General features: G+C 39.2%; 1 protein-coding gene and 1 long non-coding RNA gene across 2 annotated transcripts in view; both read right to left on the reverse strand.

The window, feature by feature from the left end:
- LOC141441055 (uncharacterized) overlaps positions 1-11,850 on the reverse strand; it is a 36,415-nt gene extending 24,565 nt beyond the window's left edge. The window contains exon 1 of the mRNA XM_074105720.1: positions 11,776-11,850. The gene's annotated coding sequence lies outside the window, so the exon portion shown is untranslated. The remainder of the gene's footprint in view (positions 1-11,775) is intronic.
- A 410-nt stretch (positions 11,851-12,260) lies between these two features.
- LOC141441173 (uncharacterized) lies at positions 12,261-19,681 on the reverse strand. The gene is made up of 3 exons (XR_012452781.1): positions 19,510-19,681; positions 18,125-18,206; positions 12,261-12,451 (listed from the first exon to the last, which is right to left on the reverse strand). It is a non-coding gene; the product is annotated as an uncharacterized lncRNA (long non-coding RNA).
- Positions 19,682-26,457: the final 6,776 nt, after the last annotated feature.

The following is a 26,457-nucleotide window of genomic DNA, read 5'->3' on the forward strand; positions in this document are numbered from 1 at the left end:
GGTCAACGGTACCGACACGAATTTCCCTATGCACCTCATATCTCAGCTTGTCTTTCTTACTTAGTCACTTAAGCAGCGACGCTAGCGACATCTATGCCATAGCCCTCATCGAGAAACTTTTACGGCACTCCATTGGAACTAACCGCTCACCCGGACAAGAGATATCGTTACTAAGCAATCAAATTAAGATTGGTTTTTTGGAATCTTTTTGTACTTTTTTTCAAGTTTATTCGAAGAAACAATGTAAAGCAAAATCTTTGATGTTTGTAACGTGACAGGCGACGTGAGCTGTGTTCTATGATAGCGTACATTGATCATCATCATCATCATCATGTCAGCCGAAAGACGTCCACTGCTGGACATAGGCCTCCCCCAAGGCTCTCCACTCAGACCGGTCTTGTGCTTTTCGCATCCACCGCGATCCCGCGATCTTAACCAGGTCGTCGCTCTATCTTGTTGGAGGCCTACCAACAGCTCGTCTCCCGGTCCGCGGACGCCATCCGAGAACTCTTTGACCCCATCGGCCATCAGCTCTGCGAGCAATGTGCCCCGCCCACTGCCACTTCAATTTTGCAATTCTTGGGGCTATGTCGGTAACCTTAGTTCTACTGCGGATATCATCATTTCTGATTCTATCCCGCAGAGAAATCCCCAGCATATTTAGCCCTTTCCATAGCCCTTTGAGTGACTTTGAGCTTCCTCATGAGGCCCATCGTTAGCACCCACGTCTCAGATCCGTATGTCGTTACTGGCAACACACACTGGTCAAAGACTTTTGACTTCAAACAATGCGGTAATTTGGATGAAAAGACACTGCGAAGCTTATCGAATGCTGCCCAGCCGAGTCGGATTCGACGAGTGATCTCTTCCTCGAAGTTGGACCTACCTAACCGGACCGTTTGTCCTAGGTAAACATAGTCGTCAACAACTTCGAGCGCAGAGCCTCCGACTATTACGGGAGTTGGCACAACATGGACATTAGACATGACTTTCGTCTTGTCCATGTTCATTCTCAGGCCAACTCGGTCGAAAACTCTGCTCAGGTCAGCGAGCATAGCACTGAGGTCCTCCATGGTCTCAGCCATGACTACAATATCGTCGGCGAATCGATGGTGAGTGAAGTACTCGCCATTAATGTTGATGCCTCGTCCTTTCCAGTCCAAAACCTTAAAAGCATCCTCCAATACAGCGGTGAACAGTTTCGGAGAGATCGCATCTCCTTATCTGACTCCCCGCTGCAGAGGAATAGGCTTCGTGCTCCTGTAGTCAGACGGACATAGGGCGTTTTCGTACAGACACTTCAACACTTCGATATACCGGTAGTCAACTTGGCACCGCTGGAGTGCCTGCAGCACAGTCCAAGTCTCGATCGAATCGAAGGCTTTCTCGTTCGACTAATGAAAGGCAAAGGGGGGGGGGGTAATTCCAAAAAAAGTGGCACCGGCAGGTTAAAAAGTTTTTTGTAAAAAAAAAATATGCCAGTTTTACCAACTAAGTATGAAAAATATTTTTTAAATAATACAATTGGGGCATATTTGTAAAGGGCACCGCAAAATTCATACAAATATAAAAATTATAGCGTGTTGAAGTTTTGGAGATATAGGTTAAAGTTGCATTGCGCAGGTTAGTAGAGAAAACATTACAAGTTAAAGTTAAATTTTACAGATTATGTACAAAAGAGTAGATATCAAGAGGCGAAGGGGTTGAATTATGCTTTGACACCGAAACGAATTCCTTATGGAACCGTTATCAGTAGCGTGGAAGAAGCGATAATGCGCAATAAAGTGACTTTGAGTGACGCCGATGTCCTAAGGCAAGATGTTGCGGTTATTTTAAGAAGGACCAGTTTACTGAAAAACATTTTTTTTAATTTATTTCTCATAGGTATTACATACACTTACTAACTGTACATATTCACTCGCCTAACTGATATTACAGTTTGTTGGCGAGAACGTCACTGAATGTCACTGCGAAAGAGCGTTTGGCCTTAAGGAATATTAGGAAGAACCAAGAGGTTTTTGTACTTAAAGCGGACAAGGGTAATACCACTGTGGTGATGGACTCTAATGATTACGAGAGTTAAATAAGGAATTTGTTGGATGACGATCAGGTCTATAAGCCAGTGTCGTACAACCCTACGGCCAGAATTACGCGCAGTATAAGGACTGTTGTCAGACTACAAAGATCTGTTCGACGGTGATGGTTTTGAGCGCCTTTACAAGCCGAAGATCGTGCAGCTGCCGAAGTTATATGGGTTGCCGAAAGTGCACAAGACAAAAAGAAATGCCTAAAAGACCTATCGTAAGTCAAATTGCTTCTCCTACTTACGACCTTGCGAAACACATAGCATCGATATTGTGGCCGCTTGTGGGGAAAACGTCATCTTACGTTAAAGGTTCTCGCCATTTTTTGAAATTCTCAGCAGCATTCAGTTGGAACCGGAAGACGTTATGTTGAGTTTTGATGTGGCGTCGCTTTTCACCAATGTTCCCCTCAATGAATGCTATGAGATGAATCGGGGGAAGTTATGTAAGAATGATATTATGTTAGAGTCCTAGCTACAGATTGATGGACATCACTATCTGCAGATTGATGGCGTTTTTATGGATAGTCGCGTGGCATCGGTGATAGCCAATATCTGGATGGCACATTTTGAGACTTGAATAGATCTACATGCGTGGAATGTAAGATTGTGGAAGCGGTATGTCGATGATGTTTTGTGCGTTATGAAATGTGGTAAACCTGAAGTGGAACAGTTTCTGGCATATCTCAATTCCATTCATACAAAGATTAGGTACTTTTACTTATGAGTTGGAAGAGGGGCATACATTAGCTTTCCTTGATGTACTTAAAGGAAAAAGCAAGAGCGGATGGTTGTTTGACATATACCGTCGATAGGAAGCCGACGCACACAGATAGGTATCTGAACACATCGTCTCACCACCGTCCGAGACATCTCAGCCGTTACGAGTTCATTGCAAAATAGGGCATTTGATTTCTGTGACTCTGAATTTGTTGAGGACGAGTTGAGACATGTTCAGGAGGTACTAAAGTATACTAAACGGATATGTGGTGAATAAATGGCAGCCAAGAAGGAAACGTAGAACTAAACATCCTTATGTAGCTAGGTAACCTGCGTATAATGTCTTATATGCAAGGAGTCACGGACCAAGTTGAAGCCGTTGTAGGCAAGTATTCCATCAAGGTAGTGTACACACCTTTGTCCAAAGACGCGAGGCATATTAGGACACCCAAGAATGTCGATCCCTTCCAAACACACCAGGTGTTTATAAGACTGATTGTAGTTGCGGTAGTTCCTATAGGTATCGGACAGACGAAAAGGACAATAACTGAGAGGGATAAGGAACATATTGCGGCCGTTAAAAATTGCCAAGTGAATAAGTCAGCATATCAACAACTTTAGGTACTAAGATACCCGAATAGCGAATTCGTAAATGCCACTCAAAATCATTTATTAAGTAAAGAGTCACTTTAACCTGTATATTGATTACAAGTTAAATTGACACAGGTTACAGTGAAAAGTAGTTATAGTAGACAATTACTTAAAAACCATTAATAATATGAATGCCTCACTCTCAGTGCAATCAGATATGAGTATATAGAACATTTTAATTAGATAAGTAAAAAACGTTTCATACCAATATCGTCAAATAATCAAGACAAGTTAAAGTTAACATACATGTTACAAACTCCGGATTTCCGCCTTCGATCACTTGTCGCCACAAAACTACATTCGTACGGCCGCAAACGCTCTGTTTGGCTATTAGATGGATACTGACGGAATGTTTTGCCGCGATTTATGGTCTACAAATGATATCTCGGTGTGAGTGAGACGCTGTACTGTGAACACACAGGTCACAGTGAAAATATCGCTGGACAAATTTAGGGCGTGGATATTGTTGTTTAAAAATGATATATTAAATCCGTGCAATATATTTTTAATACAGATATATTCCTGTTGTCATATAGCGCTATATTTTTTTAACAAAATCGTATACGACTAAACTAAAGAACTAAAACTCGAAGAGTGTCGCGTTTGGACAAGACAGTAAAAACTGTTACTATCTATTTTTTTTTATTAAACTAATAAATTGAAATTTGCCTGGCCTTTGTGTATTAGATTAGTTTTTGCCTGTGAACATTTTTATTTTTTCTGAAAACGACATGTTGAGCATAGTTTTTATTCAAAAACTAAATGACAGGTTAAGGTGCCACTTTTTTTTGGAATCGCCCGGGGAGATTATACTTTTCGGTCTTCTATATAACCTGTCGTAACGCATGTATGTGGTCTACGGTACTATAGCCTTTTCGGAAGCCGGCATGTACGAGAGGCAGGAGCAGTATTTAATTTGTATGAAAAAGGGAAAATTCAAACCTTTAGGGCTTAGATGAATGATTGGTCTCGCGCGCTCGCTCGACTAGATACCGCCGGTGTACTTGTCAAATGCGGCAACAAATAGTACGCCGAAATCGGCGTACCTGAGCCCGAGGCGAGTCAGTCGCGTTGCAAACTGTGCGTAATGTGCATGTCCCGAATTTTTGTTAAATTTTGGTCATAAACCGAAGTAAAATGCCAATTTTCGCAGTGAAACTGTTTAAAAGTAATACTACAAGAAATAAGAAGGACACTGGGATCACATACCATCAGTGAATATCGTATAATTTCGAAATTACAAAATAAAATAACATGAACCCTAAACGCCATTCTGTGTTGCCGCGTACACAAGAATCAAATTCCCCGTGGTTGAGATTTTAATAAATTGAATTTTATTGTTATCATCATTAAATGATTATAAATTTTAATAACTTATTTTATTTAAGTATCTAACGTAATTATCATATATACATAACCTAGTTCTATATTATTTAATGTTTATCTTTGTGATATTATACACTGGAGGTGTATAAATTGTTACCCGACACTATTTAATTAAGGGGTGAATGTGTCTTAAAATTAAAAATGTTTTTCGTCTTCCCAGTCAAAAGCCCGATCAGCTGATTTACTTAGGTATTACGGGAAACGAAAAAATGTTTGGTGGTTGAGATTTTAATAAATTGAATTTTATTGTTATCATCATTAAATGATTATAAATTTTAATAACTTATTTTATTTAAGTATCTAACGTAATTATTATATATACATAACCTAGTTCTATATTATTTAATGTTTATCTTTGTGATATTATACACTGGAGGTGTATAAATTGTTACCCGACACTATTTAATTAAGGGGTGAATGTGTCTTAAAATTAAAAATGTTTTTCGTCTTCCCAGTCAAAAGCCCGATCAGCTGATTTACTTAGGTATTACGGGAAACGAAAAAAATTTTTTTTTCGTATTTCTAGCTATTTTCCTGAAATGTTAACTTTTTACCCGACTGCCCGAAGGAGGGTTATGTTTTTCAAGCGTATGTATGTAAGCATGTATGTATGCATGTACCTATGTATGTATATTTTGTAAACAATTATTTGTATTTTAGTCTTAATTAACCTGTACATTATATTAGGTTTAACTATAGGCGCAAAGTGTTAAGTACGCAAAACTTCTTAGTTGGTGACTCAGTCCATGAATTTTCAGTAATAATTTGTAAATATTGAATGTCCTTAAATATATATATATTTTAATTAAAAGTGAGGCCTGATCACTGATATACCTACATCATACCTACCATTTTTTTAAAGAAGAAACCTACGCCTAACCTATACACAAACATATTAATACATACTCTTAATTACTTCTTAATTTCTAAGTATTTCCCAAGATACATTTTGTAACCAGTAACTTAATAGACCACAGAATAATTTATTTTCCCAATAATTCGGGTAACAGTGGAGCAGCTGGCAACACAATTTGTCACGCACACTAGCATCCTTGCAAATTGTCTTACACCGTTCTTACGCACACTACACTATTGAGTTGCCGCATTCACGAACCTTTTGTTTTTAGTTAGCGCGGTATCTAGTCGAGCGAGCGCGCGAGACCAATCATTCATCTAAGGGCATTAATATGTACACATAATTCGAAGTATCATTCACATTAAAAGTATTTTAAAAAAGTTTATAAATACTGGCCACTTTAGTACTCGTACCTACTTAATGATAAAATAATGTATTCGAATGTCAAGTTTGCCATTGATATGCGTCAATTTGATTTATGTTATGTGTAATAATGTAATTTAATGCTATTCTGGACATTGCCATTCTACACATTGATATTATCGAAAATATTCAAAAATAATGTACAGGGTTTCAGACCATATAAAACACCGCATCGTAATGATGTGGGAAGACAGAATTTCCATATCACAAATTGCTGAGGAATTAGGTGTAATGGTGAGTGCGCCGAATCATACATTTGAGTGATCCGAATGTTTTTTTAATACCCCTTTTGTAGCAAACTGGTATTCATTGACTTATTGTTACTTTTATTTGTTTTAGAGGAGTACTGTATATTTATGGGTGAAAAAGTATAGAGAAGAAGGAAATGTAAGAGATCATGCATCCAAAGGACGACCTGAAAGACCGTTTGCAAGCGGTGAAAGATGCAGATGGAGGGTATACAAAATATTAGGTTGTTAATATGAAGAAAATGTGGATTTTTTATGATGAACGTAGGTAATTTAAGTATAAAAAAATGTGTAGCCTTTTTTTATGATGAAAGTAATTTACCTAAGTTTTTCAAATAAAAAAATGTAGGTTTTAGTAATTTGTTTTATTTTTTCATAAATAGAGGAATCAAAAATAAACTCCGGTGTGCACATGCCCGGCTATACGTCAACGATTCATTACAAATATAAATTAATTTTTAAAAAAGGCTTCTAAAAGTGACCTAAATTAGGTACTTAGGTCGACACCTACTTTAAATGTATGTGCAAAAATTATGCAAAAATATGTGTAACCTTTAGTACCTTGTCTATTTTCGTCACATTTGAACTGCCATATATGAACTGTTGTGACAGTGGTTAAAGTTACAAGGTACTAAAGTGTATAGATATTTTTGCCCTATTTTCTTGCCTATCTTGTATGGCATATAGCTGTAAAGCAGAATATAAAATAATAGGGTGAAAGGAAACACAAATGACACGTCAATAACGTCACGATCAAAATGAAAAGGACAAAGGACAGGATCATGACAGAACGGTGCTCTTTTCGGTGATTGTCATAATCCAAAATTAGAAATCTTGTTTGTTTGTTGTATAGATATTTTTGACTGTGTAGATATTATTGCCCTTGACTGTATAGATATTTTTGGCTTGGGTTTTGTTCTTATATATGTGAGAGTTGCGTGTATAGATATTTATGGCCTCCTATTTGTCTACATATATTGACTGACATTGTACATTTATTTATGGCCATGTAAATGTTTAGATCTTTTTGACTAACTAAATGATCACATATTTTTGGGCCGGATTACGGTACAGATATTTCTGGCTAATCTACTGTGCAGGTATTTTTGACGCCTTGGGAACGTATATATATTTATGCCCTTGTCCGAGAGTCCAGGTGTCACATTGTCCATTGTCAAAAAGTTTGAAGGTTATAATGCCCTAATGTTGGATAGTCCATATGTCCGAGAGTCCAGGGGTCTCATTCCATTTTGGTTTTATTTACACCTAATCGAATTGTTTTCGACTCGATCGCCTTTACTGTCAAGTCAATAAGAGCTGCCACCACGTAGACAATACGATAACAATATGGAAAGAGACAATGTAGAATGAGGCCCCAGTCCATCTGCAAGACTGGATCAGCTGGTCAATTCTTGTCGACTCGACTCGACATGTACGAAGCATCGTAGATCCATCTGGATCTTACCGAGAATGGGCCTCAGGGTATTAGATAATAGACTGGAAATAATGCAGATGAGCAATCTAGCTCTCTAATCTATTTCAGTTATATTTATCATTTAGTTGTGTTAGTCATATTTTTATACAACTAGACATTATGGGATTCAGGCCTTCAGAACTAGGTCGTTTAATCCTTCCGACTTTTTGACCATGGACTTTTTGACGCTAGGACTTTCAGACACTAGGATGTTTCATCCTTCGAACTTTTTGATCATAGACTTATTGACGCTAGGACTTTCAGACACTAGGACGTTTCATCCTTCGGACTTTTCGACCATGGACTTTTTGACGCTAGGACTTTTAGACACTAGGACGTTTCATCCTTCGGACTTTTTGACCATGGACAATGTGACACCTGGACTTTCTGACATTTGGACATGTATGCCCCTAAAGGAATTCAAAGACTTCATTATTTTTAAAAGTCGATGAACTAATCTGCCCGGATATGAGAGAAGGCCGTTAAGTGAAAAATGAAACTTTCGAGAAAAGCGGCAAAAACCGTTCGAATGTAATTTCTAGAGTTGTGTGCTAGTTAGAGTAAATATGATAATTTTATTGACCCTGATAGCAAATTTTATTAAGGATCTACCTACGGAAAAGTTTTATTTAAATATTTTATATAAAAAAAAACTGAGATTGCTATTTTATCGTAGCATATTAATTTCACAAGATATAATAATACTAGGTATAAGGGACGTATTGTATATCTTAACCCCCTTCTCTCCTATGAATTTCTTAGTAAATTTATTGCTATTTATATTTTGAAGGCAATGCTACAAAAAATGGCAGTTTAATAACTTAACCGCTTTTATGCATCAGACATGACACACACGTAAATACACTAAATGGACAAAGCAAGCCGCTAAGTAACTTAACCGCTTTTGACGTTAGTATTAGTATGGAATAGTAGCGACGTTACGTGCAAAACTAGCATAAAAGGTGGTTAAAGTATTTACCTAAAATATAAAACTGCCTTTTTTATTAGTTAAGTTAGTGTTATTGAGTAGTAATTAATTATTCTTATTACCTACTCCCAAAATGATTACAGATGAATTTTTTTAGTTTTTATTGTTTATAGAAATTATAGAATAAAAACAGTATCCAGAATTTAAAAAAAAATGCAATTTAAATAAAAATAGTTTTTTTTAACCCGAGTAGCCTCAATAAAAAACCCCCGCCCCCTGCGACAAACTGGAACCAAACTTCCCCATTACGCCCGCAGCGTTGCCCCTCTGAATGGCTATGGAGCCCTGCTGAACAACCCATGACCCTGAACGAGAATCACACCTCAAAGCCCGACGGCCCAGCCGTCTCAACCGCAACCGGAAAGAAACCATAAGCCGACTCCAGCTCAGAATACTTGGAATGCTTATGCTGTGCAGCAGACTCAGCCGACGAGCCCGCCAACCTCGAGGTTTCTCTCATGTGCGATGCGGCAAAGGTACACGTAGGCGGACTAACACACGTCGCATCCCACAAAAGACAACGACCCTTACGCCAAGGTACTAACGTAAGCCCGTCAGGCCTCTTTCCGTCCGTCCGACAAGACCAGGAGGCTCCAAAACACAGGGGACGCTGGCCGACACCATGGCTCGACGAACTATCACATTAGTGAAATGGTGCCTCGGAAACCTTCCAGCGCTCTGACAACTCAGTCCATAATGCCAGTTTTCCTCTACCATCACCTCGCAGATACACCGGTGCGCCTCACAAACCTTAGCCCTCAACCTTAGTGCAGCTGCAATTCTCAAAGAATCGTTGTCAAGCAACGTTCCAAGCAACAATCCAATAAACTCACATAAACCCGTTTGGAAAGGATGTCGTACCTCTTTGCAGCCCAAGATTATCCGGCCGCTCTCCACCAGGACAAAAAACCGACCAGCTGGCTAACGCCTCCGACTCAAATGGCACGCGAAAATTGTCACCATTAACACTCAAAATGCGAGCGACAAGATCCCTCGAGCCATGAGCAGAAGCCAAAAAAGCCACAAGATTAAGTTCCTGGACCCGGCGCATCCCCAAACCTCCATACCGAACGGGCAAGGAAGCCTGGCACCACTGTTCCTTAACCAAACTAACATTGAGCACAAGCAGGAGCTTAAGACTGTCATCAAACATTCCGACATCTTGTGGATATAAACAAGTTGGGGACGTTCGCAACATATATGTCATTTGAGGCATTCCAAAGCAATGCCGCAACAATGTAAGGGAAATAGGAGCAGATAAATGAGCCAAATGCTCCTGCGCCGACAATAGTGCTGTTCGCTTAACCTCAAGAGTAGAAATGACTCCGTCAGGAAACACAGGCGCGCCAAGCAAACTGAACGACAACTTAACCCCGGGCAGCAAGGATCGAAACCGTTCAAGAGATGTCACAGCTTCAGTACTGCATGTGTAAATTTCACATTTACTAGAATTTATTTTCAGACCTATAGCTTCCAACGCTGTTATCAACTTTTTTCACATCCGCCATGACTGTGTTTGGAGCCCCACCAACAGTTCCGTCATCTGAATACCAAACATTAAAAGGTGAATCCAAAGCCGAAATAATCTTCTGAACCGCCAAACAAAATATTAAAGGCCCCAACGGATCACCCTGCTGAGCACCAACCTGCGAGGTCCTGCGAGGATATTCATACCCTATATTTAGACACTTGTTTATTCAAATAAATATATTGATTGATTGATTGATTTAAATTGTCCTTACATAAATTCACAGATAGTTAATACAAACACCACATACTTACAACTCAAGTATAAAATAATAAAAACTTGAAGATTGAGATCAAAACGTTATTAAATTAAGATCATAATTAATGTATCTAAATATAAAATCTAAATTGACCATCTAAGGGATGGCACAAAATGAACTTTCGGCGCTCTGTCTGCTGCGAGCCGTTGAAATATCGTACGAGCGTGTTCCCCGCAACTCCCCGCCGCGCGTCGCGAACTCCCGATTGATTTACACTGACGATCGAGATACACTTTAGCGGCCTTTTTAAGAAGTATAGCGAAGTAACCGCATGTAAGCTTGATTTTTAAGTAAATATTTTATTGGATACCTAAGATAAAAGGCCGTCACGGCCTTTTTTTGTAGCACAAACCAAATTAACAATGATAAAATAATACGCATAAAAATAGTTAAAAGACTTTTGCCGCCGTAATAGTAAGCAAAATGATTTAGCCGCGTTCTTGTGTAGTATAAAAACAAAAATATTTTCAGATTTAAATTCGTCAGTCGCCTTTAAAATGCTTTAACGTTTTTATATTTAAGTATAGTTTCTAAACTGCTTTTTTGCTTCTGAAAATCCTAAAAATTTTGCATTTAACGGCCTTAATGCTTACAGTATCTCAGAAACTAAAGAAGATGGAGAAAAATCTCCCGATTGAGTCGACGTCAAATTCCTTGATGTTGTTCAGTTTGACGAGGAGAATCTATGTTTTAATTTTTTGCTCGTACTACAGGCCACACCCAGTATAAATATTTTCTAAAGAATCTAAAAGTTTCAAGAAAAGTGTTGGTCCTAAATATTTTAATAAGGTTCAAGAAGTTGATAACAGAACAGAACCACATATCACAATCGCGTGTCATCGTCTATTCCCGAAACCTGCTTCTAAAATCCGAAGGTTTTTTTAAAAGCTCATACTTGATTTAGATGTTAAAACAAGTACAAATTTCATCTGATAAGATAAAAAAAAAATTTACCAAGAAAAATGTTTGTACCTATTTTAACCGAAACAAAAATTCCATCATTCAGAAAAATCATCGGAAACACAAGAAAAAACTGATCCAAAGCGAACAGCTGCAGTTGACCATTGTAAAACTTTCTCAACAATCACAGAAATTCGACCATTTTTAGGATTCACAGGAAGCTTAGAAAAGCTATACAAAATTATACATTAATACGTACTTGCAATTTAGCGTAGCTGCTTGGTACTTTGATGCTAGTATGGTTCTCACAGTTTTATTTAGTATCGGACTTTGATCACCTGAAATAAATAAAAGGTATTAAAATTATAAAAACGACTCATGGAGGGCACGATTGACTGTCCTAGTGCCAGAGTGAATGTGCCACTGTACAGTCACCAGCATAAATACTATGATCAGCCGTGCAAAAACATTTGATACTGCATGACATCATAAAAAAATATCTGACACCTAATTGAAATAAAACTTGTTACTACTCCCACCGGTACATACAACATAGGCAACCGAAGCAACTGGAGGTATTATATTGAATGAGGAAGGCCTACGTCCAACATTGGATGTACTAGGTGCTATATGACTGAAATTTGTGTACCATCAAATATTACAAGCAAATTGCAAGATTTGATGACACACAGACATCTCGACGCATGAAAGTAAAATAAAAGCTTGTAAAAAAAATACCTTTCATATACACTCTTATAGTATTTACATCAGTTCCTGCCCGGTTTTTGGCGATGCACATATATAAACCGTCCCCATTTGTTTCGGGTCTTAACATTATAGTATTTCCTTGCACATTTAGTAGTGAGTAAGATTCCGAATCACTAATTCTGTATTTCCAGAATATTTGTGTTCCGTACCACTGTCCTCTAATCACACTGTAAAACACACGAAAGAATTGTTTAAAAACACTTAACCCTACTAAAAAACATAAATAATAATAAGAAAACTTAATAACTTTATTCATATAAATTATTACACTGCACATGTAATGTTCATCTTACACAGATCCTGTCATAATATCTGGGGGCACGGCAGTGCCCCCGCCAAGTCGAGCAAAAAAGCGGTTTGGCCGTATCATCCTTTTCGTGAAGCAGTTGAGGCCATTTTCGGCCCCCTATAACTTCGTTGTGAATAAAACTAGAAGCCTGAATTTTCAGCAACCAAGCAGGCATTGCATAAACACGGTATATTTCAAATTTCATTCGACTTGAACCAGTATTAAGAAATTTAACTAGTCCAAGTTTCTTAAATTTGTCACTCACTCACTAACTGACTGACCGATCATCAAAACTCTAGTACTTCTAGCAGGCATAGAAGCTTCAAATTTACGCCATGTTGCACCATCCATTGATTAAATTTATTTGATGGATAAATGTGATGACGTCTGTGTTTGTTTTGTGTTTTGTTCGAATCAATGGGAAGTGAAACAGCCCCTTAGAATACAATTAGCGGTTAAAGGATTATAACTTGTGTACATTTAATAAAACTCAAAATAACGCAGATCGGGTAAAATAATTATTTTCATATGTTCAGTTAAATCATTTAAATAAGGAAGAAAAAGTTTCAATTGAATGTTTATGTGCAAAATTTTCAGATATTTTCCAACTACAAAACGAAAACTAACAACAACTAACATATGTCTGTATGTCTTGGGTCCGCTGCTCTTTATACTTTATAGCGCCGATATCGTTTCTAGTATAAGGAGCAGTAAATACCATCTTTACGCCGATGACTTGCAGCTTTATGCATCTAGTATGCCTTCAGATGCGGCCAATGGCGTGGAGAACATTAATGCAGACCTTGATCGCGTTTTCTCTTGGTCGCAGAGGAGCTGTCTGGCTCTTAATCCCCAAAAATCTAAGTATCTTATATTTGGATCTAAGCATCAGATTCGCAATACTTTGAAAAATCTGGCTGCCAGGGATGTTGCTATCATGGGAGAACCAATAGAAAGGGTAGATGTAGCTAGAAATCTTGGGCTAACTATGGATGGCGAGTTGCGTTTTGAGAGCCATATAGCTCAGTTAGTTAGCAGCTGCTTCTATCGCCTCCGGATTCTTTACAATATTCGCGACTACCTCAGTGTGGATTTGCGTGTCCAACTGTGTGAGTCGCTAGTATTGTCTAGATTGAACTATTGCGATGTTGTTTATGATAGTTGCATACTTGGTAGTTCTAGGAGATTGATTCAACGAGTTCAAAACGCATGTGCTCGTTTTTGTTTCAAAGTCCCTCCTCGGTCCCATGTCACCCCGTACTTGAACGCTGCCGATCTGCTAAAAATGCACGCTCGCAGGCGCTTGCACCTTGCGACCCTTTTGTTTGGTGTAGTGCGGCACAAGACGCCTTCGTACCTCTTTGAAAAAATCACATGGTCAAAAAGTGTGCGCAGATCTAAGGCTATTGTGCCGCCGCACAGGACGGCGGCGTTTCGGGGCAGTTTCAGATTTGCAGCGTCTAAGTGCTGGAATGATATTCCCCCTCCCATCCTCGGAGTGACTAGCAGGTACACCTTTGGGCGAAAGCTTAAAGGCTATTTGTTGGCATTTCAAAAATCCTAATTCCTTTCCTTTCCAGCACTATTTCACAAAACTGCTTTTTTGTTTTTTCGATTTCTTTCTTTAATTTAATTTTTCTTTTTAGCCCGCGTTAGGGTGTATACTTGGCAAGTGAGTGCATAATAATAATAGTTAATTATGTATATCTACGTACCTAATACATTTATTTTTATGTTTTTAAAGTCACACAATAAATTAATTTTATAGTTCACAAAATATCTATTTATTTATGTAGTTTTATGTAGTTAATGGTGTGTAGTATGTCTTTATAACGGCCCGAGGGTTGCCAACGGTGCTGGCTGAAAATCAGCGCTGGGGTGTTTTTAACGCTTCAGCATTATGCTGAGCCAGTGTCCGATTCACAACCGCAATGACACATACCTTTGTGTTGTTTTTTTTGTACATAATAATTTTGTTGTCTTGTGTTGTGAATAAATGTATTTTCTTTCTTTCTTTCTTCTTTCTTTATGTAAACAAAACATTCATCTAAAACCAAATTCAACACCAGTTTTTTTAAACCATACCGAATACCTCACTCACAAAAACAAGAACTAAATAAACAAATAAATAAATTATTAGTAAATGGTATTATTGAACCAGCTCAGAGTGAATGGTCGAGCCCAGTACTACTCGTGTCAAAAAAAAGTAAGGGAGGAGACCATAAAAAATGGCGATTAGTTATAGATTACAGGCAACTTAATAATCGCATACAAGATGATAAATTCCCACTACCCAATATCACCGAAATCTTAGATTCCTTGTCAGGCGCTATTTACTTCTCTCACCTTGACTTATTCTCTGGCTATTATCAAGTTTTGTTAGATGAACAAAGTAGAAATTGTACAGCATTTTGTTCTGGCCAATACCAGATGACCAGATTACCAATGGGCTTAAAAATAAGTCCCAGTTCATTTTCCCGCATGATAACTGTCGCGATGTCTGGGTTAAACTATAAGAAATGTTTTGTTTACTTAGACGACCTCATAGTCTTTGGTAGAAATTTAACGGATCACAATAAAAATCTTTTGGACGTTTTTTTTGAGGCTAAGAAAAGTTAACCTAAAACTAAATCCAGAAAAATGTGTATTTTTGAAAAAAGAAATTCTTTATCTCGGACAAGTGGTATCTAAAGACGGTATTTTGCCGGACCCAGATAAAATTAAAATTTTAAATACATACTCTATCCCTAAAAACGCGGATGAAGTTAAGCGGTTCGTGGCGTTTGCCAATTATTATAGAAAGTTTATACACAATTTTGCCGAAAAATCATACCCATTAAATAAACTATGCCGAAAAAACGTGGAATTCATATGGAACAAAGAGTGCCAAAAGTCTTTCGAAATTCTTAAACAATCATTAGTCGCACCACCGGTTCTCCAATATCCAAACTTATCAGAGTCAAATGTGTTTACTGTCCAAACCGATGCAAGCGGATATGCTATAGGCGCGATATTATCGAATAGTGTCGGCAGACCCGTAGCTTACACGAGTAGGGGTCTCAATAAGGCAGAGACCAACTATCCTACAATAGAAAAATAATTATTGGCAATAGTTTGGGCCATTAAATACTTTCGCCCGTATCTGTATGGGAGAAAATTTTAAATCTTAACAGATCATAAACCATTAATTTATTTATTTAGCATGAGAGATCCATCCAGTAGATTATTAAAATTTCGATTAGTATTAGAAGAGTACGACTTCACGGTAGAGTATGTGAAAGGAACAGACAACGCGGCGGCCGACGCATTGTCTCGTATACGGATGACGTCAGAGGAACTAAAAGAGATGCATGCGAGTGTAATTATTGTAATGACTAGATCGAAATATAGAAAAAATGCAAAGTCATTCATCTAACTTGCCGAATCTTAATTCTAATAAAACTAGGTCTGATCAACCAAGAGTTGTAGAAATTAAGCAAAATACCATCAGAATCGGTAGAATTATTATTTATTACTACTCAAGAGTTAAATAAGTTCAAAAGTAAAAATGACATTAAAAATAGAAGCAAAACACTATATTACGCGCCTAATAAAATGTCACTTTATATAACCTCAAGCACTCCATCACAAATCACGCGAGCCGAATTTGTGAGAGAGTTGGAGGATTTTTGTAAGATGTGTGGGATTGAAAAAATATATTTCGTAAAAAATAAAAATAATTATGTGTTTATTGGAAAGTTAGCGCAAGAGATAAATAAAACTAAAACATGGACCGGTCCACAATTATATGTATTAAAAGATGTTATAAGAATAAATGAGAAAGACGATAAAAAGTGATCCTTAATCCACTTCCACTTATTACCTACAAGTGGCCACGCAGGTATAATAAGGAGGATGATAAATAATATATTTTTGGTCGGGATTAGAGAGCGATGTAAAAAATTATGTAGAACGTTGCAGTATTTGTCAAAAGCAAAAATACTCCGTTTATATTAAAGAACCCATGGTCATTACGACCACTGCCAATTCGGCATTTGAAAAAATATACCTATTTAGATTTAGTAGGGCCCTTAGATAAGGATAATTATAGTTATTCCTATATACTAACCATACAATGCGAGTTAACAAAATATGTTGAGGCGTATCCATTGATAACTAAAACCGCAACAGAAGTAGCTAAGGAATTAGTAAATAAGTTTTTTCTTAGGTATGGGATACCACAAGAGATAGCAACTGATCGGGGCAGCGAGTTCATCTCTACCACATTGACAGAGGTATGTAACTTACTAAAAATCAAGAAATTACAGTCCACAGCTTACCGACATGAGAATATTGGTGCCTTGGAAAATTCCCACAAACATCTGGGAACTTTTCTTCGTATCCAGACAGATTGCCATCCAGAAACGTGGAGTGACTGGCTACCTTGTTGGTCATTTTCATACAACACTTCAGTCCACTCCGAAACAAGGTACACTCCATACGAATTAGTCTTTGGTAAAAAGTGCACTTTGCCAAGCAATTTATTAACTAAAGTCGAGCCTCTATACAATTATGATAGTTACCCATGTGAGTTACGATACCGATTACAAGTTTCTCAACAAGAAGCAAAAAATAATTTGATAAAAAGTAAAATTATTCGTAAGTCCAAATACGACAAAAATGTTAATCCTGTAACCTATAAGAAAAATTACTTTATACTGGACCATATACTGTTATAAGAGACTTAGCACCTAATGTAGAAATAAGTAAAGATGGAAAGTTAGATATAATTCATAAAAATCGAACTAAACTGTTTCAATCATACTACAATCAGTAAAAAAAAAAACTAAGTAAAAGTTTTTTTTTCGTTTTGAATGAGAGGTGTAGTAGTGTAATATTATATATAACATATACCTATAGATGTCTGAGTGTACGTACTTACTTATGTGTGTAACCTAGTATATAAGAAGTTTCACTTATAATAAATGCAGTTGACCTATGACGTTCTGTCTATTCATTTGTCTCTCCAACACACGTCCTTACCGATGCGATAGAAGTTTTTGCGATGCGTCCTGCGAGCTCGCAGATTTTTGCAATGCAATGCGAATTCGCAGTTTTGTGTGGGAGCCCTATCACCGAGTGGTCTACTCGGTTCTCTATTTTTTGCCCGAATTTCATATGCCCGAATGTATCGTTTTCTAGAATTTTCATTTGCCATAAAGTAATTTATTTCTGCGATATCATATGTATCAAGTATGGTGACCAGCACTGACGCTTTGCTGCACTAAATAGTATCGCAGCAATTCGCATCGTTAGTTTTGTGTGGTATAGCCCATAGCTCGCTGCTCGTAGGTAGTAGGTAAAGTAAGCACTGGGAATCGAAGGTAGAACAACGTAACCTAGCCGTGTTTGAGCTTGTTAGAAAAGACTTAGGCTGTACCTACTTTGATGAAGAATAGTATCCAGGATTTGATGATGGATCAGTCACACAGGTGACTGCATCATTAGGTAAGTATTCTAATATTTCGCGAATTTTAAACTATAATTTAATGTCGTTGTATTTGTTACTTACTTGCAACTTAACGGAAATGGGTGGCCTCTTTTTGCCAGTACAAGGTTTGTAGATTTATCTAATACCGGGCTTCCAGGAGCACCTGAAAAAGAGTTACAATTATTCTAACTTAAATTAAAAACAAGGTTCATAGGACAATTATTGTCCCAGTGGCAGATGCAGTGCACAGTAGCTATATCCTGATGAAATGAATGTCTCAGTTGTGATCCCAAACGCCTATAGGAATGCACAATATGATGATATTACATTTCTAACTGGCTAAACAACAATTACTTATCTTAAATTATTAATGAATAAAATCACATTTAAATAGTTTAATTAATAGACAAAATAGAAAAAGAACACATGAAACTCACTATACTTAAGTGCATCTGTTAAAGTAAAGTTCTAAGGTAGGGAAGGTGGGTAAGTAATAGTTACGGACCACAAGTGGTCATGGAAGCAACACGTTGATATATAAACCTCCTTACTAGTGCTGGCCTAAATTATTGTCGATGCCTTTTTATGTCTACTGTCAAGTTGTCACGTATCTTTCTCAATATCGTATGTCGGATTCAAGCTAATTAAAACCAAATATCTATTGGTTTGTCTTTTACCACAGAATAAGTAATAGTACAAGTACAGAAGTTTCACTGCCGTACAAAAGTGACGTTTAGGCATAAGAATCGTGCCTGCTTTATGCTTCTCTGTCTATCGCATAACTCGTGTTCACTCGCACGCGTTGAGTCGCACTGAATCGCCTCAACGTTGGGGAGGCCCGGTATGTACTTGTAGCTCAGCGGCGGAATGGCCTAGTGACACCCCCCTGCTTTTACTATGCTACAATTTAATTAGCTTAAAATATGCCTGACCAAATTATGATGATTTTCAAGAGCAAATGCACGAGTTACTACTAAATAAATTCAAATCACCATAGGTGTCGCTACATATTTGAAGAGTTCCCTCGATTTTCTTAGGATCCAATTATTCCTGTATTTTTCAAGAGGTTCATAAATGACGCAGTCCTGAGGTAACAAACATAAAAATACAACCGAATTGATAACCTCCTCCTTTTTTGAAGTCGGTTAAAAATACATAAATAGTAGCAACCAAACCTTACATTGTCACTAAAAATGAATAAATAACGCAACTCAACTTGACTCAAACCAAGAATATTTATCCTTTACCTAACTCTGGCTGTCTGTTTCCTCTTTATGTTTTAGCCGCTGAACTGATTAAAATGAAATTTAGTATGAAAGCAGCTAGGGATTCTTGGTAGGTCACAGGATAGGTAGTTTTTATTCCGAAAAAATGCATAGGTCACGCGGGACCAAATTTTGCACAGTTTTGCTGTGTTTCAAACTTTGAATTACTTCATTCTTATTTTAATATCTTAAAATACTTACCTAATACCTCCATTTTCATTTCCATACCAAATCCATCAGATCCATGAGAGTTAGTGCCGGCGCACGAGAAAGTGCTGGTTAAATATTTTGTTGCATAAGGGGTAAATAACGTTCCATTTGGTAACTCGGACCATTTGTCGTCGCCGGTACCCCACCATTCTATTTTCGTTTCACTATCACGATTGATTACTCTGAAAATCATTTAATAATATTATCAGTCTTCAGGATGAGTTATCTATTTTCTATCTTTCTATACATATAAGTACCTGGGCGACCGAACTTTGCTCGGGCTAAAACTCGATAATAAGCGTTTTCCCATAGATAAGACCAAGCTAACTAGATCGATTCGAAAACCCCTATATAGGTACCACATTTCATCGAAATCGTTGGGGCCGTTTCCGATATTCCGGAAATATTATATATATACATAATACATACATATATACAAGAATTGCTGGGAAACAAAATTAATAAAAACAACATAAATATACCTGACTATAAAAAGAAAACACCATCTAAGAGGCCCTCCTGCGGCATAGACCCCAACACACTGGCGGCATTACCTCTCTGTACAGTCAGAGAAATTCGCTGGGAGAGGTAAGCGCCAGCTCTGGGGTCTCCTGAGGTCTCTATCAGCCGGGATTGCTCGTTTAAAGGTATTAGATAGTTAGATAAAGCTGAAGAGAGTCGAAAGTCTGTACATGGAAGATATCCGAGATAAGTTTCTGGCAAAGGAAGGCAGAACGCGGTGAGAGACTCAGTATGGCGCTCTATAGCCAGCGCGAGTCTGGGTTGCGATTTCAAAGACATCGTACGCAATCTCTAAGATCGCTCAATGTAGGAAAATAGTAAAGGAGGATTTAATATCTTATTCCTTGAGCATTATAGATGTGAAACTTGGTGATCAGATTTTTCAGTTTATAATTAGCCACTCACGTGCTTTGAGCAACTACCGTTGCCAAATATATTTTAGCAAAATGCTCCTGGCAACTGTGGTTGCAAGACATACACTCATGGCCGTTTTTTTTTTGACGCGAGCAGCGGAGTGGTTAGTCCTAGGTAGTTTGAAGGGATTTATCGAAAATCCCACGGAAACGGGCGATGCGGGACATTAACTTCATTCCTATGGACTATGGAGTATTGTGTAGGTAAATATCAAAATCTATCATATAATAAATTTGTAACAAGTCGGTGTCTGTATAGTGAAATATTTGAAAAAATATATTTTACTACAAAACAATGCTTTTTAGAATTTTATGAAACGTTGTTTGACGGGAAAATGGGTTTAACGCTAGAAATTGAAAATACTGTTACGACGGTGGGTTAGGTGCTAAACTTTGATCGTGTTTTTCGACCCATTGGAGGCGTTTTCAGCAGGCTGGAATACTGTTTCAGGCCGTTTCAGAGGACGCTCTATCACATATTAGTTTATCAAAATTTCACCCAAGTTACCGTCGTTTTCAGGCGCCTGAAACATGTTTTCAGTCCGTTTCAGGCCACCCTCTATCCGATGACGCCATAACCTGAAAACCCGTTTTCAGGCGTTTTCAGGACCCCTTATGGGCCTTTGAAGTACATTTCAGTATATGGCGAAATTTTCAATAGGAGTGAAAGAGATAGCACGATTAGAAAGAGACAGCTATACTGAGAACATTCGAGAAGGTGTGTGACAAGGATAGCCTATATGTGTGAGAGAAACAGAGTGATGATCCTGTTTCCGGAATATTCTAGTAACTGTGTGAGAGAGATAGCACATGAAAGAGACTGACACTCTACTCGTTTCCGGAACATTCGAGATGTAGGTATGACGTCCTAGCTGGACTGTTCTCGAACTTTGTGGACCGATTCACCGGGAGTATATATGCCAGGTGAGGTTGCGGCGGAGGACAGTTTTTTCGAATGCGATACCGAGCGATAAACATTGAAGAGAATCAAAGCGACTTGTATGTGAGTTTTAGAGTGCGAAATTACTGTGAACTGTTTTTAAGTGTTTTGTAAAGTTAAGTAACAGTGTGAAAATAAATCCTACTCTTATTCATCGGTGTTAAAAGTGCTTTTCAATCACGAACCCACCCCACGAACGTAACATTTGGTGTCAGAAGTGGGATTGAAAATGCCGCTTACTCCGCGAGAAGAAGAGAAGGAGAGAATGCAGACCCGAAGCCGCGCCGCAGCTGGGGACCCTACAGACACCGCCGCAGCGTCAGATACAGCGGTGGCAGTTTCCCCAAAGTCGGAAATAGACGTCAGTGCGATTCTGGTCCTCCTGAAAGAACAAACTAGAAGGCAGGAGGAACAAGCTAGAAGGCAGGAGGAACATGCTAGAAAGCAGGAGGAACAAGCTAGAATCCTGCAGCAAGAGCTACGGGGTCAGAAGGAAGCTCAGGAAGAACAAGCTAGGATTCTACAGGAGGAACAAAAGAACCAGTTCGAACTCCTCCGTGAGGTACACGACGCAACTGCAGAATGGAAAAGGAGATGGCTGAGGTCCAGGATAAAATTGTGGCAGTTGACATAAAGTCGAAAATCACGAACAGCGCCTCAACGGTGTCAACGAAAAGGTAGAAGGCCACGAGAATCGCCTCCAGAAGTTGGAGATTAAAGTGGCCAACGGCACCACTAGTTTATCGGGTGCACCAGCCACAGTAGGTGAAAAGTTAAAATTACCTCCATTTGATGGTACCTCTTCAAGGGCCGCATACAAGCACCAATTCGAGTTAGTTGCCGAAAACGAATGGCTGGAGCAAGGATTATGCAAAAACGGCACTGAGTTTGGCGCTACGGGATGAAGCTCTCAGTGTCTTGGAAACGTTGGGAAAGAATAAGACATACGACCGTCTCCTTGAAGCTTTAGAAGCACGCTTCGGTGATAGTCATCTGGAGCACGTCTACAGAGCTCAACTGAAGGATAGTGTTGTGCGGCGCAACCTCTATGGTTGTAACAGCTCTATGACGTTCTTCTGTCAAGCTTGTCTTGTCACGAATTTACATAAAAGGAAATACGTTATTACAATTTATGTTTTTTAAATAAAAGGCATTGTATTGCAAATGATATATTTATATCCACGCCCAACAATTGGTAGCAGAGCGTGGTTGCCTGCATAAATGCAAAAAGAAATAAAATAACGTAAAAATGGCGTCTTCGACATACCGCTCTATAGAAACGTTAAAGAAATAATTACGACACCTGGTGTTTTACAAGCCCAGGCCGTACTAATTAAAACCAAACTATGGGATTACGTCAGCGGCGAAAAGAAATTATCGCCAACACCGAACGCCGAAGAAAAATGTAAGTTCGAAAAAATGGACATACAAGCCAGATCGGAACTTATTCTGCTCATCTCGCCGACGGAACTAAAACAAATAAAAGGATGTAAAACATCAAAAGAGATATGGGAAAAACTCAAATCCATACATCAAAGCACTGGTCGGCGAGAAAAGCTACACTGTTGAAACAACTCTGCTGAAGAAAATGAATTCTGAAGAGGATATCCGCGACCATTTAAATAATTTTATGGATGTCGTCGGAAAGGTGGAGGACATGGACCTTACTATCGACCCGGAGCTTTCAGATCATGTGCTCACAGCTACGAGCAAACTAAAAAATCCCATTGAGTCACGAGATGTGCTGCCTGGTCCAGAAGAATTACAAATAAAAATGTTGAAGAAAACGAAGCCAGAAAGCAAACAGAACCGAATGACACCTCATCAAGGTCCGAAGCACTTTATGCTAAACAGAAGAGGAAGGTCGTCGTCTGTAAACACTGCCATAAAAAGGACACTACAGAGGTATGTTGGTCAAGAAAGAATGACTAGCTCACAGAAAAATAAAAGTCGACGAAAAATTCAATGTCTGTTAAAATCTGCAGGCAGCATTATGAAACCTGTGGTGCCTTGAAGTGGCTGCAGTTCTCACATGACTGCGAGAAAGAAAAATCTTAAACCGAAGTTAACACTTTAAGTCTCCGTCGAAGAAGCCATATGGGCGAGGAAAAATTAGATCTCTACCAACGACGAAAAATACAACTTGAGCGATGCATTGTAAGTACCGTGAATACCAGCTCATATCAGTGGTAATGACGTCATTGCAGGATTTATAAGGGTTCTTAATTTAAGTGACACTCACTCTAACCTAAGTAAAGGAACCCTTATGGGGACATGCGAGGCAATCTCATGGATACGGAGTTGCCATGGTCCAAGCGAGAACAAGTTGCAAGAAGAAGTTGTGGATATTGGAAAATTATTGGAAAACTGCGAATGATCTCACGGAGGAAGAACTTCTAAAGGCGCGTAATCTACTAAAGCGCTATAGGAGTGTCTTCTCTGCACATGACAGTGATATCGGGAGACTGGAGTAGTGCAGCACGAGATCGACACTGGAGATGTCATGCCTATTCGACAGCGACCTCGGCGAGTTCCAGTAGCTCGAGAAAAAGAAGTCGAAGACATGATCAAGGAAATGAGGAGGGACAAAGTAATAGAACCGTCGACCAGCCCTTGGTGTTCTCCAGTAGTCTTGGTGAAAAAGAAGGATGGAACTATGAGATTTTGCGTTGACTATCGTAGACTCAACGACGTGACTAAGAAGGACAGTTATCCATTGCCGAGGATAGACGACACTTTGGACACTTTAAACGGCATGAAATGGTTTTCCACCTTGGATTTGAAAAGTGGCTACTGGCAAGTGGAAATCAAGGACAAAGATAAAGAGAAAACAGCCTTCTCAACTGGTAAAGGACTTTGGCAGTTTAATGTTATGCCGTTTGGGTTGTGCAATGCACCGGCAACTTTTGAGAGGTTAATGGAGCAATACTTGCCGGCCTCCTGGTGATACTTGCCTAGTGTATCTGGATGACATCATAATTGTAGGTAAAATTTTGATGACCACCTTAAGAAACTGGAGCAAGTTTTGTCCAAGTTGCGTGACGCAAACTTAAAACTAAGTCCGAAGAAATGCTCATTCTTCAAGCGTAAGGTTAACTACTTGGGACATGTAATTTCATCAGAAGGCATCCAGACAGACCCTGAGAAGATAAGTGCAGTTAAGGACTGGCCAACACCGAAAGACAAGACAGCAGTGCGTGCCTTTTTAGGACTTTGCTCGTACTATCGACGATTTGTGAAGAACTTCTCGGATATAGCAAAGCCTTTGCACCAGCTGACGGAAGAGAAACGACCATTTAATTGGGATGATCAGTGTGCAGCAGCCTTCTCAGATCTCAAACAGAGACTTTGTGAAACACCGATTTTGGAATATCCCGACCCGGATAACGAGTTTGTTGTTGACACTGATGCAAGCAATACTGGCATCGGAGGAGTCTTGTCACAAAACAAAGGAGATCAGGAAGTTGTGATAGCCTATTTCAGTAAATCGTTATCGAAACCCGAGAGAAATTACTGCGTCACTCGGAGAGAATTGCTGGCAGTCGTTAAAACTTTGCAGCATTTCAGCAAATATTTGCTTGGACGCAAGTTCCGAATCAGGACTGACCATGCTGCTTTAAAGTGGTTGTTAGAGTTCAAGAACCCCGAGGGTCAGGTGGCACGCTGGATCGAACAACTGCAGGAATATGACTTTTCCATCGAGCATCGAAGTGGAAAGTCACATGGAAATGCAGATGCCCTCTCCCGAAGGCCTTGTCCGGATGACTGCAAACACTGTTTAAGACAAGAGGATAAGGACTGCGTGAAGATGTTGAGGACCGACACTTTTGCGAAGAGTGGAGTGACGCTGTCATGCAAGAAGCACAACAGGAAGATCGTGACATAAAACCATTTACGACTGGATTAACGGTGGAATGCCCAAAAAGTGGTGTGAAGTAGCTCCGATGAGTACAGTGACCAAGAGCTACTGGGCGCAATGGGAAAGTCTGATTATGCACAATGGCGTACTGTGTAGGAAATGGGAGTCAGCGAACGGAAGGATGCTCACCTTCAAGTGGTCGTACCAAAAGAGAGTAGCGATGTTTTAAGATCCTTTCATGATGGCATTTCCGGCGGGCATCTAGGAGTAAAAAGGACTCTGATGAAGATTCGACAACGCTTTTACTGGATACACTGTCGGGAAGATGTGGAAGACTGGTGTAGGAAGTGTACTAGCTGCTCGTCGGTCAAGGGGCCACATACACGCAGTAGAGGTGCGCTTAAAGTTTATAATGTGGGGGCACCTTGGGAAAGAATTGCTTTGGACGTCGCAGGCCCGTTCCCGATCTTGACCGCGGAAACAAGTACATTCTTGTGGTCATGGACTATTTCACCAAATGGCCTGAAGTGTTTGCCATTCCAAATCAAGAGGCAGTCACCGTAGCGGAAACTGTAGTGGCGGAAGTATTTTGTCGGTATGGAGTACCTCTTGAGATCCACAGCGATCAGGGAAGAAATTTTGAATCTCTGGTGTTTCAGGAGACTTGCCGAGTCATGGGAATTCATAAAACTCGGACTACGTCCTATCATCCACAGTCAGACGGGATGGTCGAGAGATTCAATCAGACTCTGGAACGACATTTGGCCAAAGTAGTTGACAGCCATCAAAAAGATTGGGACAGGCATATTCCACTCTTTAATGTCATATCGGACCGCAGTTCACGAAAGCACGGCCGTGACACCTGCGTGTGCTAATTTTGGAAGAGAATTGCGTTACCTGCGGATCTACTGACAGAACGACCTCCAGATGCACCAAAGACGATTTCAGAATATGCAAGTGAACTGCGAAACGGATTGATGGTGTTCACAATCATGTTCGTGACACGGACTGCAGGCCAGCGAAAAGATGAAGACCAGATATGACCGGAAGTCTAAACCAGACGAGATTTGAGGAAGGATCGTTGGTGTGGCTACATAACCCTATGCGAAAAAAAGGGAAGTCCCCGAAATTATCACCGAGTTGGGAAGGGCCGTACAAAGTAGTCACTAGATCAACGATGTCAACATACCGGATACAGCGTAAAA

Source organism: Choristoneura fumiferana, chromosome Z, assembly GCF_025370935.1.
Source record: "Choristoneura fumiferana chromosome Z, NRCan_CFum_1, whole genome shotgun sequence".
Classification (NCBI taxonomy): Eukaryota; Metazoa; Arthropoda; class Insecta; order Lepidoptera; family Tortricidae; genus Choristoneura; species Choristoneura fumiferana.